Consider the following 17995-nt stretch of genomic DNA (forward strand, 5'->3'; position numbering starts at 1 on the left):
TATGCTAGCCGTACTCTCTCCCGCGCCGAGAGCAATTACTCCACGTCTGAAAAAGAATGTCTTGCGGTCGTGTGGGCCACCATGAAGTTTCGCCCTTATCTTTACGGCCGCCCATTCAAAGTGGTCACCGATCACCACTGCCTATGCTGGCTGGCAAATTTGCGAGACCCATCTGGACGCCTGGCACGCTGGAGCTTACGGCTCCAGGAATTTGACATTACTATTGTTTACAAGTCCGGCCGCAGACACGAAGACGCCGACGCACTGTCGCGTGCACCAGTTGATCCTGCCGACGCAGCGCCCGATGACGACAGCGGCTTCCTTGGTACTCTCACCGCCTCCGACCTACTGACTCGGCAGAGGGCGGACTCGGACCTTCGCCCTCTCATTGACGCCCTTGAAGGTAGTGATACGGTTATACCTCGCCACTTCTCTCGACGTCTTGGCTCCTTCTGTTTGCGGCAAGGTCTCTTGTACAAGAAGAACTCGAGAGGCAACGATAGACCTTACCTTCTCGTCATTCCAGCCGACCTCCGATCTGACGTTCTTTTCGCCTGCCACGATGAGCCCACGTCTGGCCACTTGGGCTTTTCACGTACGCTCGCCAGAGTGCGGAACATGTATTACTGGCCTGGACTTTCTGCTGATGTCAAACGATACGTTAAAAGCTGCCGAGAATGCCAGCGCCGGAAAACGCCCCCACTTAAGCCGGCGGGTTTTCTCAAGCCCATTACTGCCCCTCGTGCTCCGTTCGACCAGATCGGCATGGACCTCCTCGGCCCTTTCCCCTTGTCGCAGGGCGGCAATAAGTGGATCATAGTTGCTACCGACTATTTGACTCGCTACGCCGAGACCAAGGCGATCCCTCGTGGCACAGCTTCAGAAGTCGCAGAGTTTTTCATGCACAACATCGTCCTGCGACATGGCGCTCCTTCGCACGTGATTACAGACAGAGGGACGGCGTTTACAGCGCAACTAATCGACCACATCTTTCGGCTGAGCTGCACAACACACCGCAAGACCACGGCCTACCATCCGCAGAGCAATGGCTTGACCGAACGATTAAACAGGACCCTTGCGGACATGTTGTCCATGTCCGTAGATGTTCAACACAAAACTTGGGATGAGGTCCTGCCGTATGTCACCTTTGCCTACAACACCGCCCTGCAGGAAACTACGCGCTGCTCCCCGTTTCGCCTTGTGTACGGACGCGAAGTCCAGAGCATGCTTGATGCCATGCTCCCGTGCCCAGAGGATGACCAACTCGCCCCAGACGCCCAGCAGTTTGCCCAACGTGCTGAAGAAGCCCGTCAGCTGGCCCGCGTGCACATCGGGCAGCAGCAGAGCTCGGATGCGCGCCGTTACAACCTTCGCCACCGACAGGTTGACTACAAACCCGGTGACCACGTCTGGGTGTGGACTCCTGTTCGTCGCCAAGGCTTGTGTGAGAAACTGCTCTCCCGCTATTTTGGCCCTTACAGAGTGGTACAGCGTGTGAGTGAGGTTAACTATGAAGTGGTTCCGGACGGTGCTGCGCAACCGCGACGCCGACAGCCCCTCTGACATTGTGCACGTTGTGCGGCTTAAGCCGTACTATACACGGTGACGCAACCGTGCTGATGTTTTCGCGCGCTTCAGTTGCGGCAGTTTGCTTGTTTTCTTGTTTATTTTTTTGTTTCACCCTTACGTCGACAGCGACAGCGCTCTTTTTTTTTCCTTCATAAGGGGGGAATAATGCCACCTAGTATTGCCAGGTGGCGCATACGAAGTAGGGCGACGACGACGAAGTAGGGCTCGCGCCGTGTGGAGTCTGTCGCTGTTGTTGCCCCAGCTTGCCTGGCCTTCCCTTTCGTGCCTGCTAATAAAGCCCCCCCTTCGTCAGCAAGTACGTTACAATATATTGTTTCATAATTCAAGTACTGATATATTTACATATAGTTATTTGTAGCAAATCAGGGATATATTCACTCTAGCAATTTTAGAGTTTTTACGGCGTAGCTATAAATCGCTTTCATAAGTTTTCTGAAAAGGAAAGTCGCAGAACTGTGTGACGTCTCGGTGGACACTTCAGTTGCAGCGTCAGGGAAGGGAGCGAAGCGGTAATGAAAAAAGAGAGAAAGCGTTGCCGTAGTTGAGGACTCCGGAGTAATTTCGACCGCCTGTGGATCTTTAGCTTGCGCTGAGATTGCAAAGCACGGTGCCTTTTGCGTTTTGAAAGCATAGAAAAACGCCCGCCACCGCCGCCGTGTTTATTTTTAATGTAGTCAAAGTATTCCTTAGTCTGAATAGTTAGTCTCGTTAGGCTTGTAAGGTCGATGTGGAGGCCGCCCAGGAGGCGACCGCCGCCACGTTTATTTGAGGGCTGCCTGAAATGAGACAGTGGCAGAGGAGCGGTGGCAGCGTACGGTCGAAGCCGCGGTGCAAGCGTTCGCTATAGTGTGCTGGTCACTCTTCTTCCTCTATGGCATTTTTCCACTGCCGGCCGCGCGGGCCGCTACAGGCTCTCCCCCTAGATATTAGCCTGTATGGAACGCAGGTATGGGCATGAGTGATGCACAAAGGGTTGCCACAAACCGCTGAGCAATGCATCAAAAGAACTGCGCAGTGCGTCCGGGGTCCGGAATAGTAGCTCAGGAGGGCGACTCTGGCCCAGGCGGAGCGGCCGAACTTTCGGTGGGTGTCGAGGGACGCGTAGTAGCTGGTGAGCGACGCGGGTCAGCCTGCTAAGTGGACCCAGTGCCGGTGGTGCTGGTGCGGCCGCTAACGGGCAAGGCATGAGGTGCGGCGCAGCAGAGGTACCTAGGTGGGCCGGGGGTCCCGAGAGTAGGGCAGCTGTTGCCGGTCCAATCGGACCGGTACCCAGGTAGGCGGCTACGGGAAGCACAGCGAGGTGCAAGGCGGGGAAATGGTTGTGAGGGGCTGCATGTGGCTGCTCGTACATGCTGATATATGCTCACAGCCAACCGGGTATTAATTATCTTCAAAGTGACGGGCGGCCGCACGAGTGGCGCCCGTCCCACAGGCGCCGAGCCAGTCATGAAGGAGGACGCCGGCGAGGTGGCGGTAATCGGAAGTGGCCTCGACACCATGACAGAAACTAGGGGCATGTCCATGTGCCTGGTAAGCTTAGGGAGCTTGCTAGGCGGTGGCTGATGAAGCGGCAGTGTGGTTGGAACCTGAAGCTGCAGTGGGCGAGAGGCTGTGGGCAGTGGACTCCCGGCGCACGGGCGGTGGGTGGCGGCCGAGGCAGTGGTTTCAGGCTTCCTTCAAGATGCTAGCATCGGCAGGGAGCAAGAAGGGCCCACAGTAGTGGCCTGCGTTGGCTTGGCAACAGGCGCTGGCACAGGTTCACAGTTATATTCAGGCAATGAGGGCGGGTGATAATAGCCATGCGTTGTAATGCTGGGACCTGTGTGGCCTTCTGTTTCTGCTGCGTGGAACTTTCAGGACGGTGCAGACAGTTGGAAGGGCTGATGTGCCCAGCAAGCTTGACCTTGGGCGAGAGCTCTTGAGCATCAGCTGGCGCAGCGTCGAGGTTGCTCCAGAGGCCTGTGGAGCTGTTGGCGGCACTGAGTAGGGAGATGGTGATGCCGGAAGCCGCGACGCGGATGCTGCCGCAGAGCCGTCCTTGGTTGCAGGAGGCTATGGCGACAACGTCAGTGAAGCGCAAGGAGGCAGTTCCAAAGACGCGGGTAGGACAGTAGGGGGAGCATGACATGAGTCAAAGCTCGTACTGAGGCCGTTGCAAGGCAGAGGATGGCGGCAGCGAAAGCGGGTTCGCTGCGTCGTAGAGCGACAGCGGAACATAGAAGGCGCCGAACGCCGCCAAGGCGGCCGCGCGCAGCTCATCGTATGGCTGGCGGCTGAAGGCAGAGCAGGTGAGTCGACGCAGTGGGGCGGGCGGGGAGGATATCGAAGAGGACAGCTTGTTTGCACGGCTGGACAGTGACGCTGTTCATGTACAGCGCAGCCTCGAACTGAGGGAACCGACCACCCTGAGGCCGGAAGGGTGCAAGCGGCGGGTCGAAACCTTGGTTCTGCCAGGGCGCCATCCTGTAACGCAGCTGGTGAAGAACGGGCGGTTCAACGGGTTACCACGTTGTAGAGGTCGATGTGTAGGTAGCCCAGGAGGCGACCGCGGCCAAGTTTATTTGAGGGCTGCCTGTGAGGAGAGGGCTGCAGAGCAGCGGCGGCAGCTGGCTGGTTGGTTGGTTGGCCTCAAGTAGAATGGCACATGCCCACTACGGGGGAGTGGCCAAGACACAGGCGGTGAACTGTTGGAAGGATTAGGAGCTTTAGAGGAAAAGGAGAATTAATAGGGTATATGCTGACAGATTCAGGCCGAGGCCGAGGTCCAAGCGTTCTCTAGCATGTGCTGACCACTCTTCTTCTTCTTCGGAATTTTTTTACTGTCGGCCGCTCGGGTAGCTACAGCCTGTGTAGGCAGTGTAGTAGTTTAGGCAGTGCAGGCACATGGGCTGCCATAATCATGCACCAGAAATAGAACACGACATATTCAACCTGGCAGATAGGACGAGAAGAACCGCCAAGCTCATGAGAAAGCGTTAGGTAAAGTATAACATGGAGAGGATGAAGCACCCTCTCAAAAATGTAGTAAGCTGCAAAATTGCAAAGGAAAGATTTTGCGTCGGACTGAATTGAAATGTGCGCCATTTAATGCAAGGAGAGCACTGCTTAGAAATTCAGTTTATATATACCTATTTGTACACCAGGTTGCATAAACACAACGATAATAGAAAAAATAACTGCATCAGGAAAAACGATGTTCCCGGGGTAACGAAAGAGGTAGTATTCATAGCCTTAAAAACAGTGGAAGTCAAGGTAATGACATGTGACGATAAAGTAATGGCAGAACTGCCAAAGGAGAGTGATGATGTTGTGCTAGACACGATTAACACCTTCTAAGCGCCGTTACTTTTGCACTGAAGCCTACCAGAAGCTTCGAAGAATGCCACACTACTGATTTATTTGTGTATTTTTGATGGCCAATCGGCCACAAGACTTTAGTGAGAGGCATGGTACATGAAATACAGACAAAAATTGGTCATAAAGCAGATACTGCTTACCTCAAAGAAAGCTCTACGCACAATTGCGCCAAAATAAAAACAACTAACTTGAGCAAACACATCAGTCGAAGACTCGGAACACGCGAAGAAATTAGACAAAAAGTATGGTATTAAAAAAATGCACACAAATTATTGTGCAAGAGATTTTCAACCAATCACGTGAAATAAGAAAGAGAAAAAGAATATCACCATTCGTGCAATTATTAAATGCAGCATATGGCTCTGCTGCAAAATGCTATGAATACATGCTTACAACCAAAGCAAACACGCACAATTAAAACGAAATGAACCGAGGCTATGTTGTAGAATAGTACATATTTCTTAAATTCATCAGTGTTATTGGCAACTCCATCGCCTGGCGTTAGATGGTTCCACTACCAGGGAACCGATGTTTCAAGCCCCGGCGAACGCAAACTTTCAATTGGTGGGCATTGCATGGTGAAATATATGTTGATGGCGTTATCATTGCACCTTAAGAATGGAATTGATGTTTTATATTTTAAGAAACATACATTTGCATGACACTTTTCGATGCAGCGAATGAGTGGTTAATAACAACGTGTCTTTATTTTGTGACACTGGACAAACCATAACAGTTAGGAACCACAAAGCGTTCTGTGTGGTTTTGTACTTCTTCGAGGCCATCAGTAATAGATTTAATGTGAGGGTCCCATATAAGTTTGCATATTCTAATTTTGAGCGGAAAAATGACTTGTATAGAACAAGCTTGACAGGTACGGTGCTAAATTAAAATCGCGTTTCAAGTATTAAAGCATGCCGCTAGCAGACGTGATCTCAAGAGAGAGGTGTTCCATCCATGTTATGTTTTATGTTAGAATGGCACAGTGAAAAAATGGCTGAGGCTTAACTTGGTTAAGCCTGGAGAATGCGAAGCATCATCGTGTCGCGTAATTTGGAGGCGCACAACCACAGCGACGGCGCGAGGTGGGCCCCCGTTTCTCCACTGTCGTGACGTCATCGTGTCACGTGGTGTGACGTCATGTATCACGTGATTTGGAGGCGCACAGCTACAGCGACGGCGCGAGGTGGACCCCCGTTTCTCTACTGTCGTGACGTCATCGTGTCACGTGGTGTGACGTCATGTATCACGTGATTTGGAGGCGCACAACCACAGCGACGGCGCGAGGTGGGCCCCCGTTTCTGCACTGTCGTGACGTCATCGTGTCACGTGGTGTGACGTCATGTATCACGTGATTTGGCGGCGCACAACCACAGCGACGGCGCGAAGTGGGCACCCGTTTCTCTAATGTCGTGACGTCATCGTGTCACGTGGTGTGACGTCATGTATCACGTGATTTGGAGGCGCATAACCATGGTGAAGGGCTGAAGTGGTAGCTAAAGTAGTATGCTTCGCATAATATCTACCAGGATACGGACGTCAGCATGGAACAACAAACTGTAGGGAAAGGAAAAAGAATTCGTGCGATGCGAAAAGCGTGTTATTTTGCATTAAGTACTGCCAAGCGCCATTTTCCAGCACCAACAGTGGTCTGTTATAAAGGTTAGGTCTGCCTTGAGTAATGCAAAGTTATTAGCATTTTTACTTCACAATAAAGCACACAGCCATCCACAAAAAGTCTTACTGAAGATGCTGCGTGGTTAGCCAAATCGACTAATAAAGTAAAAGCAAAATATGCCGTATTTCATTATCTTGCAAGGAATACTAGCTGATTATATTGACCTATAGTTTAACGATTTTCGCTTTTACCCGATTTGTGGAGCGAAACCACTTCCCCCTATTTCCTGTCGTTGGGAAGTCAAACATTGAATTGGATTGCTGAAGTATTTTCGATATTACTTTTTAGGGTGACTTCAGTTTTCTGTTACTCCCCTTTCTCTTTCATTTTTTTATCCGCTCACCCTCTTCCCCCCCGTGTAGGGTAGCAAACGGATTATTCTTCCGGTTAACCTCCCTGCCTTTCCTCTCTACCTCCTCCTGCTGTGGCAGAATAAACCTTTTGATTTTGAGAACTTAACTGGTGACAGGAATAATTTTAAATGGTCTACGATACTTATATTGCCCTCCAAATTAGGAGTTTGGTTTTAGTTTTGGTTTTATGGGATTTAACGTCCAAAAGCGACTCAGGCTATGAAGCATGCCGCAGGGGAGGGCGTGTAAATTTCGAACACCTCATGTTCTTTAACGTGCGCTGAGATTGAACAGTACACAGGCCCCTAGTATTTCACCCCTATCGAAAATCGACCGCCACGGCTGGGATCCACCTTGTGTCTTTCGGTTCAGCAGCCGAGCGCCATAACTACTTAGCCGCCATGGCGGCTTCAAAGTAGGTGTGCGCCAATATTCGACAACTTCGAATAACGAATCAAATGCTCTCTTATTCGATTATTCGAACGAAATAAATAGTGTGTGCTGAAAATTATTTTTCATTAATGTAATATTCTAATTTGTGGTAGTGAAAAGATGCGACAAATTGTCAAATATTTGACGATTTACACGACCCGTCATTCATGAAGAGGGCGAAGATATAATAATGCCGGGAGAAATTAATGTCAGTCGAAATAAAAATAGGGCGGCCAGGAGTTCTTGTTTCCAGTATGTTCAGAATATTATAGAGGTCAGCCGCCGCGGTGGCTCAGTGGCTATGGTGCTCGGCTGCTGGCCCGAAAGACGCGGGTTCGATCCCGGCCGCGGTGGTTGAATTTCTTTGGAGGCGAAATTCCAGAGGCCCGTGTACTGTGCGATGTCAGTGCACGTTAAAGAACCCCAGGTGGTCGAAATTTCCGGAGCCCTCCACTACGGCGTCTCTCATAGCCTCAGTCGCTTTGGGACGTTAAACCCCATAAACCAACCAACCATTATAGAGGTCAGTCCAACAAAAAGACGGACGTAGATGCTGCTGAACTGAAGAAAGCAGAATGTATATATAGACAAAAGACAAAGCCAGAGCGATACGGAGGCATCTTATACATTCTACCTTAAACAAAACAGGCGTCACAGACGCGTCACGCCAAACATAAGGCGCGACACAGGAAGTGCCGAGAACAATGCAACCTAATCAACGTTTAAAAGATGAATTTCCTTTTTTTCGTTAGCGTACGGACGGCGCGCTAAAGATTGGTCACGCAACCTAGCTATGTCTCTTGCCTGAGCTACCTCAGGCACCAATAGCGGACTGTGCCTACCAAGAACGTCAAAACGTGTAAATTCCGGCGGAGAAGTTTTAAAGGGGCAGCCTCTGCAGTGAACTCCTAGGTGTGCCGTACCGTGAACAAAATAAAATTGCTTTAATGTTAGTCTACATCACCACGCAAATTAATTCCACGCTGCTATCAAAATTACCCTCAAACCACTCCAACTTCTGAGATGCATAAGTCAAACCGCCGCCACCACGGCCCGATGAATGGTCACAATGAGATACGCGTTAACTTTGGCCAACAAAATATTTATCTACTTGGCACAGATTCAATGAGCCAACTTTCCTTGTGTTCAACGATATCGGGAGCCATAATTTTGGCGATTCAGGATGATCACTAACTATGACGAATGACAGCAAAAATATTAGTAGAAGAGCATTACGTCGCGAAGTGTATGCCCAGGTCGATGCTCATATTCGCTAAGCTATGCTTGAGATGAAGAGCCAGCGTCTGTAGAAACACGTGTTGTTTTCCCCAAATCAATAAGTTACTGGGCAGTACGCATAACTCTAGCTTTTAAAATAGCTTGTTTTAATGAAAACTAAACTATCTGCCGAGCTCAGTTTGGTTTGCGAATTCTCCAACCTTTCTAATTCTAGACTGTACAAAAATTTGCACCCTTAAGGGTGCATTTCCGTGTCTATAACTCACACCCTTGCACCCTCCCAAAAGGGTGCAAAGTATGCTCGTCGCACCCATAGCAAGGTTGGGATCGTTACAGTTGCACCCTTATTTTTTGGCTACCTACAAGGGTGCAAAGTATGCTTGTCGCACCCTTTTTCCGACTGCTTTAAAGTTTCATACGTTTTTATTGCTTTAAAAGGCGCTGATCAATTTCTTTTTTTTTGGGTGCACTCTTGAATAGAAGCTAAACATTTCGTACGAAAAGCTGCCGATGACCTATCTAACTTTGCACTAACGTTATGGCATCTCCAACTATAATTATAACACACAGATGTGTGTCTCACGATGTTTCTGAACCTTCTTGCTGTGCAATGACGCGCGTGGCAACAACCGCGTCCGCCGACGCGAAGACGCCAGCTGAAACAACAAATACCCTTCCGCTCTAACTTCCTCTAAGTTTATATGTGCCATTTCAGCGACCCCCTATTTGGAGTCAGTGACGCTTAGCGCTTCAGCTAAAATAATTCACTCAATTATCACATTCTGGGGACACAGACTCCAGTCATAGCTTCTCGCATCAAGGTTGCAGCTGTCTTTTAACGGAAAACCTGAATAGCTTGCATCATTTTAAAAGCACGCTTGACTGAACTACTGGAATGTTGTTCGACAAGTCAAAGAATACCGTACACCCTTACGCACTCTTGCACCCGAAGGGGATACAACACCCTTGCACCCGTGCAGCTTTGAAGGGTCCATGGGTGCATTAAAGGTGCTAACGTTCTCAGCGCGCCATTTTCCAAAAAAAAAAAATAAGAAGAAATGATGGTGTGGAAAGGGTGCAGCCATGAGCGCTACACCTTTAAGGGTGCAAATTTTTTTACTGTGTACCAGCCGCAGCAATCTGCTCTGCCTTTCTCAGTCTACTAGCTCTTTCTGTCTTTTTCCTTTAAATCTCTTTTCAATCTTTCTCTCCAATTGTGGTTGAGCTGCACAAGGATAAATGTGACAATTACTGTGCCTTTCGTTTCCTCGAAACAAATTTCACTCCAAGGATATCAGACTCATATTTCGTGCTGCAGAGAGCAGAACCAACCTTGTCCTTTGTTTGGTGCGCAGTTGGATCCCCATTCACTGAATTCAGATTATTCTGTCCATGCTTTCGCCCTAAAATTATACAGCCAGGCAGTCATATGGAAACTCATAAAAGGATGAAGCAATGTTTACATAACCGTGCTTACAATGTACAGTTCAAGGAGCATGTCGCTATGACCATTTGGCAACTTTGTTGCACCCTGAGCAACGTTAGTTTTTGTTTTCGATATCATTCAAGACAAACCCCCAAGTCCCAGAGGATTTATAAAGTGCCAATTACTTCATTCCGACTGAGACCTTTCGATTTCCGATGTTTGCTGGTTATAAAGGCTACGCGTGAACATTTGCAATGCACCTTTCAGAACACCGCAGATTTACGTTGGATGTGCAGAATTTTTATTTTTTTTATTTATTTATTTTTTCAATACTTCCAGCCTCCATTTGGTGGCCAAGGCTGGAGCGGTACGAGGATACATCGTACATCGCGACAAAACAAAGCAAGGAAAAATGCGAATAAAGAAGCAAAAGCTAACACACAGGGTTTTATAGAAAGACAAAGAGCAAGGTTAAATGCACTCGGTTACCTAAAAATACAAAATAAAGCAAACAAAAGAGCATGAATGAATACACTGCGCTTAAAATGACGATATGACAGCAGATAAAAAAGGCTTCTGATCTGTCAAACGGACCACGTCACACGGAAGCCCATTCCATTCCAATATCGTTCTTGGAAAAAAAAACTGATACGCTTTCGATCGGCACCGTGGCACCATGATTGCCAAATTGTGTTTATTGCGCGTTGGTCGTGAAGTGTTGTATGCCATGTAGGTCTCAAAATGATTGTTTGTTAAGTTATTAACAATCCCATGCAACATTTTTAGACGGTGCAACTTGCGACGAGATTGAAGTGTCTGCAGTTCAGATTGCCTCTATAGATTAGTAACCGAAACGTGCCTTCCATATGCGTTGTAGATAAATCTAAGCGCCTTCCTTTGAACGCCTTCAATGCGCTGTACCTCTACTTGGGTGTACGGATCCCAAACCACATCTGCGTATTCCAGTAATGGCCGTACGAGTGCAATGTAAGCTGCTAATTTAGTTTTAGATGTGCAGTGCCTTAGACGATTTTTTAACAGCCTCGCGGTTCAAACTTTTCTGGTCCAAAAATGCCTCGTTTAACGCATTCAGCCTTCAAAAGTGAGGTTGAGGGCAGGCTTTTCGAGGTAAGTAGGCCTGCATATTAAGACATCGCTCTGATCTAATTCTTCGGTCGAAATCTATTCAGCTCGTGGTTTTCTCAACGCTGTTGTCACGGTTCATATGACGCAATGAACGGTAATTTAGCATGAAAGGAAATTGAAATTCTAATGTGTCTCTGTGCTTTCTTGTGATCTGAGCGTTTGTTAAAAGGCTACTTACTACCTCCCAACAATTCTAGTTCGTCACTTTGATATTCATCAAGCTCATAATGTGCACAGAAAGAAACTTTGAGCATCATTCAATTTTATTTTTTGTTCATAACCTGGCTTTCATGCGTCGTCGACTTTCCTCTCTTTGTTTTCGACAGAGCCAGTAAGGACCTAATTGTGGACAGCTTCTTCATTCCGAAGGGAACTGTGATCGTTTTTAACCTCTGGGCGGTGCACAATGACCCCACATACTGGAAAGAGCCCCAAAGATTCGACCCGAGTAGATATCGCAAACTTGATGGATCCATAATGCCTAACAAACCGCACCACTTGATCCCCTTCTCAGTGGGTAAGATCACCTGACATTTTGATTCATATGATTTATTGACAAGATTCAAATAGGCTTCACATGAGCACTGAATGTACTACTCAATATGCACCACATGCCTCAAATAGTTCTGTCACTTAGCGAAGAAGACTTGTTCATAGGTTTGCTGAAAACAAGTCCTCCGACGGAAGTTTGCAAGGTGTGAAACTCAGACGCATATCGAAATGTCATCAAAGAAGAGTTATATAAAAAGTTGATACTGTTCCTGAAGTGTCAACACATAGTAAAGGCGCAACGCTGAGGTAAAGAGACCATATACTGAACAAATAAGATTGTGTGTTCTTCGCATTGTTGTTTCCCAAACAAATGCTTTCTGTACAAAAGAACCACACAAAAGTTGTCACACTGCAGAAATTCGCACATTAAGGAGCCCTTCTTCCCTTTAACGTTTTTTCAATCGGACACCCATCATTGCCATTTGCTTTCATGCCATAAGCGTTATTCAACAACGCTTCATTTATATTTTACAATTGCTTATTCTTAATTTGCATTCTACCCTACAGCCATGACATCTGATAGCAGGGCGGCGGGCGAGATAATAAGGGATAAAATGTTACGAAAGGCGACTTCTCAAAAATAAAAATCCACACAGTTAGCCTGCTGGCAAATATTACGCATACTCTAGAAGAACATCCCATCGCAAAAGTGGGCTTACGTAGAACGCCGGCACGCGTCGTTCTCGGGTTACTTAGAAACCAGCACGTGTCGCACTCGGCTTACCTAGAACGCAAAAAAAGCAACTTTAAATGTGGAGGCGTCATTGCTTTCGCACTATACCAAATCAGATTATTGCAGTGATCTCGAACTTTTTTTATTACTGGTATACAGAAAATCTTCTATGTAGCTTACTTTTCCAGAAACTCTTGCCTTATTTTCTACTTAATTGCCGATGATCGTTCCCACTTTTTATTCAGACGCTTAGAGTTCCGTTTCCCGCTCCCTTCAAGCTCCATTTGAGTCCTGCAGTTGTGGTCATTATTAGCTGCCATGCAGTAAACAAGGAGTTTCAAAACGTTCATCATATTGCCACGTATATCATCTCCAGCAATGCGCTTGTCAGATGATGAATTAACATGATATTTGTGCTTCCAGGCTAAGCAAACTTCTGCAACCAAGAAGCGGAAAATGAACAGCTGCCAGCGCTTTGAACGCGCTGGCGTTAAACGCCTCATCGCGGAAAAATAACGGCGTGGTTAGTCATTAAATTGGTTTATCGGACAAACGTGTCGTAACTTTGCAACGTCAAGTGGCCGAGCGCTGATTGGCCGGTGGCTTGTGGGGCGCTATGAGGCCCTATGCTATGGCCGAGTTGCCAGGTCTGCCACAAAAGCACGACGTAGTTAGCCGTAAAAAGCAAGCCATGGCTTGAGTAGATTCGCGGATTAGTCGCGGTACTGATGGCATCGGAGGGTCGTGTGACAGGGCGGAGCCATGATTAGTCGGGAAGGTGTGTGACGAGATGAAACAACGCGAAAAAACTGAGTTGGCAGAAGTTTTGGCAGGGGGTTTGGCCGAGCGCTCATTGCTCGCCGGGATGTGTGACCCAATGAAACCACGCGACATTGTCCCGTTTCCAGATGCGCTGGCAGTTAGCAGGTACTTTGTTCATGTGACATGGCCGAGAGCGATGGCGGGCTCGGCGGCAGTTGGCAGTTGCGCTTGGCTTTGTGCAGATATTTCTATAGTGTGGTACAACTCAAGAACGAAGCTGCTTTTCTCCTTCAAAGGACACCCCCCCCCCCCCCCACCACCACCACCACCACCAGCCAATGCCGTCGGCTTTTCTCATAATGTGCTAGAGTGACAATGCAGGGAGTGGCGTGGCAGTACAGGGAGAGGACTGTCCCTGTATATGAGGAGAAGAGACTGCCCCTTTTTATCTGTCACTCCCTGAATTGCCACGCTAGCAGGCTCAAGGGCATCGACCGACTCCATTGGCTGGAGGGGGCCTATTGAGTTCTGATTACACACAGCTCCATGTATCACGTTGGAATGAAGCCCGAATTAACGCCGCCTGTATTTCCCGTGGTCTAAAATCTGCACGAGTGCAAGGGAGGCCCCAGAAGTTGGTCACTGAAAATTATCGGCGGCTGCATAGGTTCAGCGAATAAAAGAAAAGCAAAGACAGAAAAGATGAAGCAGGCCGAGTGGGCTTGAGTGCTATTATGATATCGCATTCTCTCCCTTAAGTTTTGTTTGCTGGGAGGCTCGAATCCCTCAAAGCCGAATTAGCTTCCATTCATCAGACTCGAAGTAAGCAACCATGATCACAGCCGATCTTTGGTTCATTCTTTATTATTGAGCTTCGCATATACAGTGAGCCCACAGTTTTTCTCAATTCACAGTTCACTCTCATGATGATAGCAAAAGGCTAAGCTTTTTACAGACAGAACAAAACTTCGGGGACGTTTTAGCTTCGCCTGTAAGCGTAGATCGCAACAGCGTCATCGAGTCCTGATGGCATTGCCTACTCATACTCACACAACGGAGTAATTCCTAATTAGTGTGCTAATAAGTACTCACCTATGCATCAGTACAAGTTTCTAACACAGTTCAGTAGGTCAAAGACCATACCGCATTCACGAGGTCCACCTTTAATTAGTTTGACGCAACTAGCGATCGTGGCCTATGCACTGTTAGCCATTGCCCGCCATGAATGCTCGTTGGTTCGAGCTGAATTTTTCCACTGCGGGTGCGACAGAACTAAGGGCTATTTTTCTCTCTCTTCTGGGGTGCCAGCTGCCCCATGAGTGGTAAGCAGGAGACAGCGAAACACGTTTTCATAGACTTGAATATAATATCGATATTCTGAGATGAACTGCGTAGTTATTTTTCCTGGCAGTTCGGAGGTCACATTGGCCGGTCTCCGCCGCTTTGATGTGCCCTGGGACTCGTCAATACTGAGCTCCACTCCCTCTGGAGGGCACGGGCTGATGTGATAAAGCGCATGAGCAACCCCAAACAGCCTGGCGGCGCTTCGTGAGCAAAGTTGAATGGCCGATTTGACTCTTCAGACTTGCACTGAAAGCTTAAATATGAGCTTGCATGCTGCCAGCAGGCAGACGTCAAATTTAATAAGCGGCAAACTCAAGATTTTCTGTCACACTGACTAAAGCACCAGTTTTGAAGCGATAACTTCACTCTGCTAGGTAAAGGCGACTACCGCCTTGTGTGCAACATGAACTCCGGGAGAGCTGCCCACTTGTTAGTGAGCAAGCGGCTTCACTCTGCTAGGTAAAGGCGACTATCGCCGTGTGGGCAACATGACCTTCGGGAGAGCTGCCCACTTGTTAGTGAGCAAGCGGCCCACCGTGGCAGGTGGCAGTTGAATTAATGATTGGTCGCTCGGAAAGAGCAACTTGTGTCGCACAAACCCCACTGGTGGCAGCAGCTTCTATCGCATGCGGGGCAGCTGCGCATCATTTAACAACTGCATTAACACCTCTTTTTGGGCTACTTGGTGCATACTTGAATTGAAATGGTTTGGCGCTATTTTTTCCTCTAATTTAACAACTGCAGCACTGCGCCAGGAGTGGTATGACGACTCTCACGGGTGTATGAATGTAGAGTGACCAGTTCTACATATATGGGAATTAACCCATTACACTAGCGCGTCATATATTCTTAAGGCGGAGCTTAAGTGTCGCCTCTTTTTTTTTGAAGCGATAGTTTCAGTCTGCTAGGTAGAGCCTGGTATCGCCGTGTGTGTAGAATGCGCCACCTGCCACCTAGGTCACGTGGCCTTGTGACGTCATCGCAACAGGCGCCAGTGAAACTAATGACTGGTCGCAAGAGGTTCTCGGGGAGTGCAACCTGGGTCTCAGAAGTCCCACCGATGGGAGTTTTGGAACAAATTCCGGGGCAGTGGAGCATTGGTTAAACGCTGAACCACTGCGCCAGGAATACTGCGATGTCTTCCAATGGTCTGGGTGTAAAACAGGGGACGAACGAGTCGACGAGGCGACATGCAAAGAGGACCTCAGGCCGCTAATGATACCCATTAAAGGTATCGCGACATACTGTTAAGGAGGAGCTTATTAAGTGTCCCCTCTTATTGCCGTGCAATCACGTACTCTCCTAATTGTTGTAAATGAATATGTTTTTGTTTTCTAAACAAATTCCTTCCTGACCCATGGGTAGAATGCTGGTCCCCAATTGAGAAAGTCGTGGGTCGGAATTGCACCCAAACCAAAATTAACGGAATTTTCTTTTCAGCTCGATTACTTTCTTTTAGCTATACAGACCTCCCTGATAAATTTGGAGTTAATTCCGGCATTCTGTGAACAGTTCTAGAATGTTATTATTTCTTCGCTTCCACCGGTGGGATTTTTCGCTAAAGACCAACGATGCCGACGCAGGCTTTCCTGCGGCACGGGATGCCTCTCGAGATCGCAGTTAAACGCTTCTGTTTCGCGCTCTTTGTGGTCTGTCTTCTTTTTTATTTAGCCTGTAGAAAGTTTAAAGCGTTTCTACCATCACGAGCAACGAAATAGGCGCCCGATTATCGCACTAGAAGCGTTCTTTTCAAGCGCCAGAATCCGTAGAAACGATAACTTTACACCTTCGCAAGCAGGCGGCCGTTATTGCAGCCATCTTTTCTCACGTTCTAATTATCAGCCTAACGGACGAGGCTAACACACGAGAAAGATGCGACACTTTGGTTGTTTTACTCAAAGAATACTGAAATGATTTTGTTGTTGCTTATTATGGAATGGACACCTTCCTTTGTAGAAGTATCATTCTTAAGACGGCGTACTAAGCCCTTTGTATTCTTGCTCTACAGGCCGACGATCCTGTCCCGGAGAGGCGTTTGCCACGGTGGAGTGTTCCTGCTCATCACTTTTATACTCCAGAAGTACCAAGTGCTTCTGGATAGGCCTCTAGAGCATGACTTAGACGAACCAGAGGTTACACTACAGACGTTGTCCAATCTCAAGCTTCGGTTTCTACCTCGCACATCAGTCGAAGCCTGAGAGATTTTTTTCCTTTCCTTCGACTGTTCTCGAGTCTTCGTCCATACCCGTATGTAAAGCGCCCCACCTCCCCCCTCCGCCCCACGCCACCACCGAAAATAAAAGAATCCGTTATTTTCTCATTCTGCACGAATAAAAAAGACTGGCATTGTACAATTCATTTAACAGCGGTTTTTCTAGAACAACGGCGAACAATTACTTACTGGTTCGTTGTTCTAGTGATGGCATGCTTAAAAAGTGTAGGGTTGCATCGGTCACAGGCATTACCGCCTCAAGAAAAAACAGGTACTTTTTTATGCCATTCTTCGCTTTTTGTTCCGAATTATGAACGCAGCCGTCATGAATAGGGCCGAGGTAAGACTTACTAGTACACCTATGCCTGTTTCTTTCGTTACGTTCAGTTGCATGGACCATTTTCTCTCAATATATGGCAACATATCTTGGTCCAAACTCATATGTCCCTGAATTTTCGCTAGAGGTTTCTAGAACCGCGCCTTTCTTTAACCTACTTTCGCAAATTTTAGCAACCTTTCTATCGAAATTCAAAGAGGGTCTGTAGTGGTCATGCATGAGATATGTTTACTTTGAATCTCCCTCACCCTGATCTCAAAAACTCATCAACGCGAGTGTTTCGAGAGCTTAAATAGTTGCTTTTTTTAGGTAATTCGAGCAGCACAAGCTACATGCTAGTTCCGATGAACCAGGAAACATGGACGGCTTTGTGAGTGCATGCTACATGTTTAGCTTGCATTCTACTAAAAAGCCAATGTTTTAGTTTGGAGCTCGGTTTTCTTTCACACCTTCTTTTTAAAGCGTTAGTTGCTCTTAGCTCGTTCCTCAGCTTTTCGCCGTCGCAGACGGCGGCACCGTAAGGGCCGTCGTACGATCGTTTTTTGTGCGGATGCCGCAAGAATTCGCGTCGAACGTTTTCAGCCTGCGTCGGTAGTCTCCTCCGGATTCTGATAATACTGGTTGCAAAGAGGTGTAGTCACGATAAGCTATAAAATCAATCGGCGCGAAGCGTTTCCCGAAAACCCCCCACCTGGTGCCCTCTTTCGACTTCTGTTCTTAGTAGAACACTGCTCGAGGCATGTACAAACATGGGCATGCGCAATACTTTTTTATTTTCAATATATGTTGTCTAACTAGCGCGCTCGCTATTAATAGGACACAGTTGTCAGACTTTCTAGGTTTGCGGTCACCCGCTTTGTATATGGCCAGTCAGAGCGAACCGCAAATAGAAAG

The 17995-nt window shown here is 47.7% G+C and overlaps 1 pseudogene; it reads left to right on the plus strand.

The window, feature by feature from the left end:
- The window catches only part of LOC149362299 (vitamin D 25-hydroxylase-like), a 34670-nt pseudogene extending 17920 nt beyond the window's left edge, over positions 1-16750 (plus strand).
- Positions 16751-17995: the final 1245 nt, after the last annotated feature.

Source organism: Amblyomma mixtum, chromosome 2 (genome assembly GCF_055824585.1).
Source record: "Amblyomma mixtum isolate Tamu chromosome 2, ASM5582458v1, whole genome shotgun sequence".
NCBI classification, from domain to species: Eukaryota; Metazoa; Arthropoda; class Arachnida; order Ixodida; family Ixodidae; genus Amblyomma; species Amblyomma mixtum.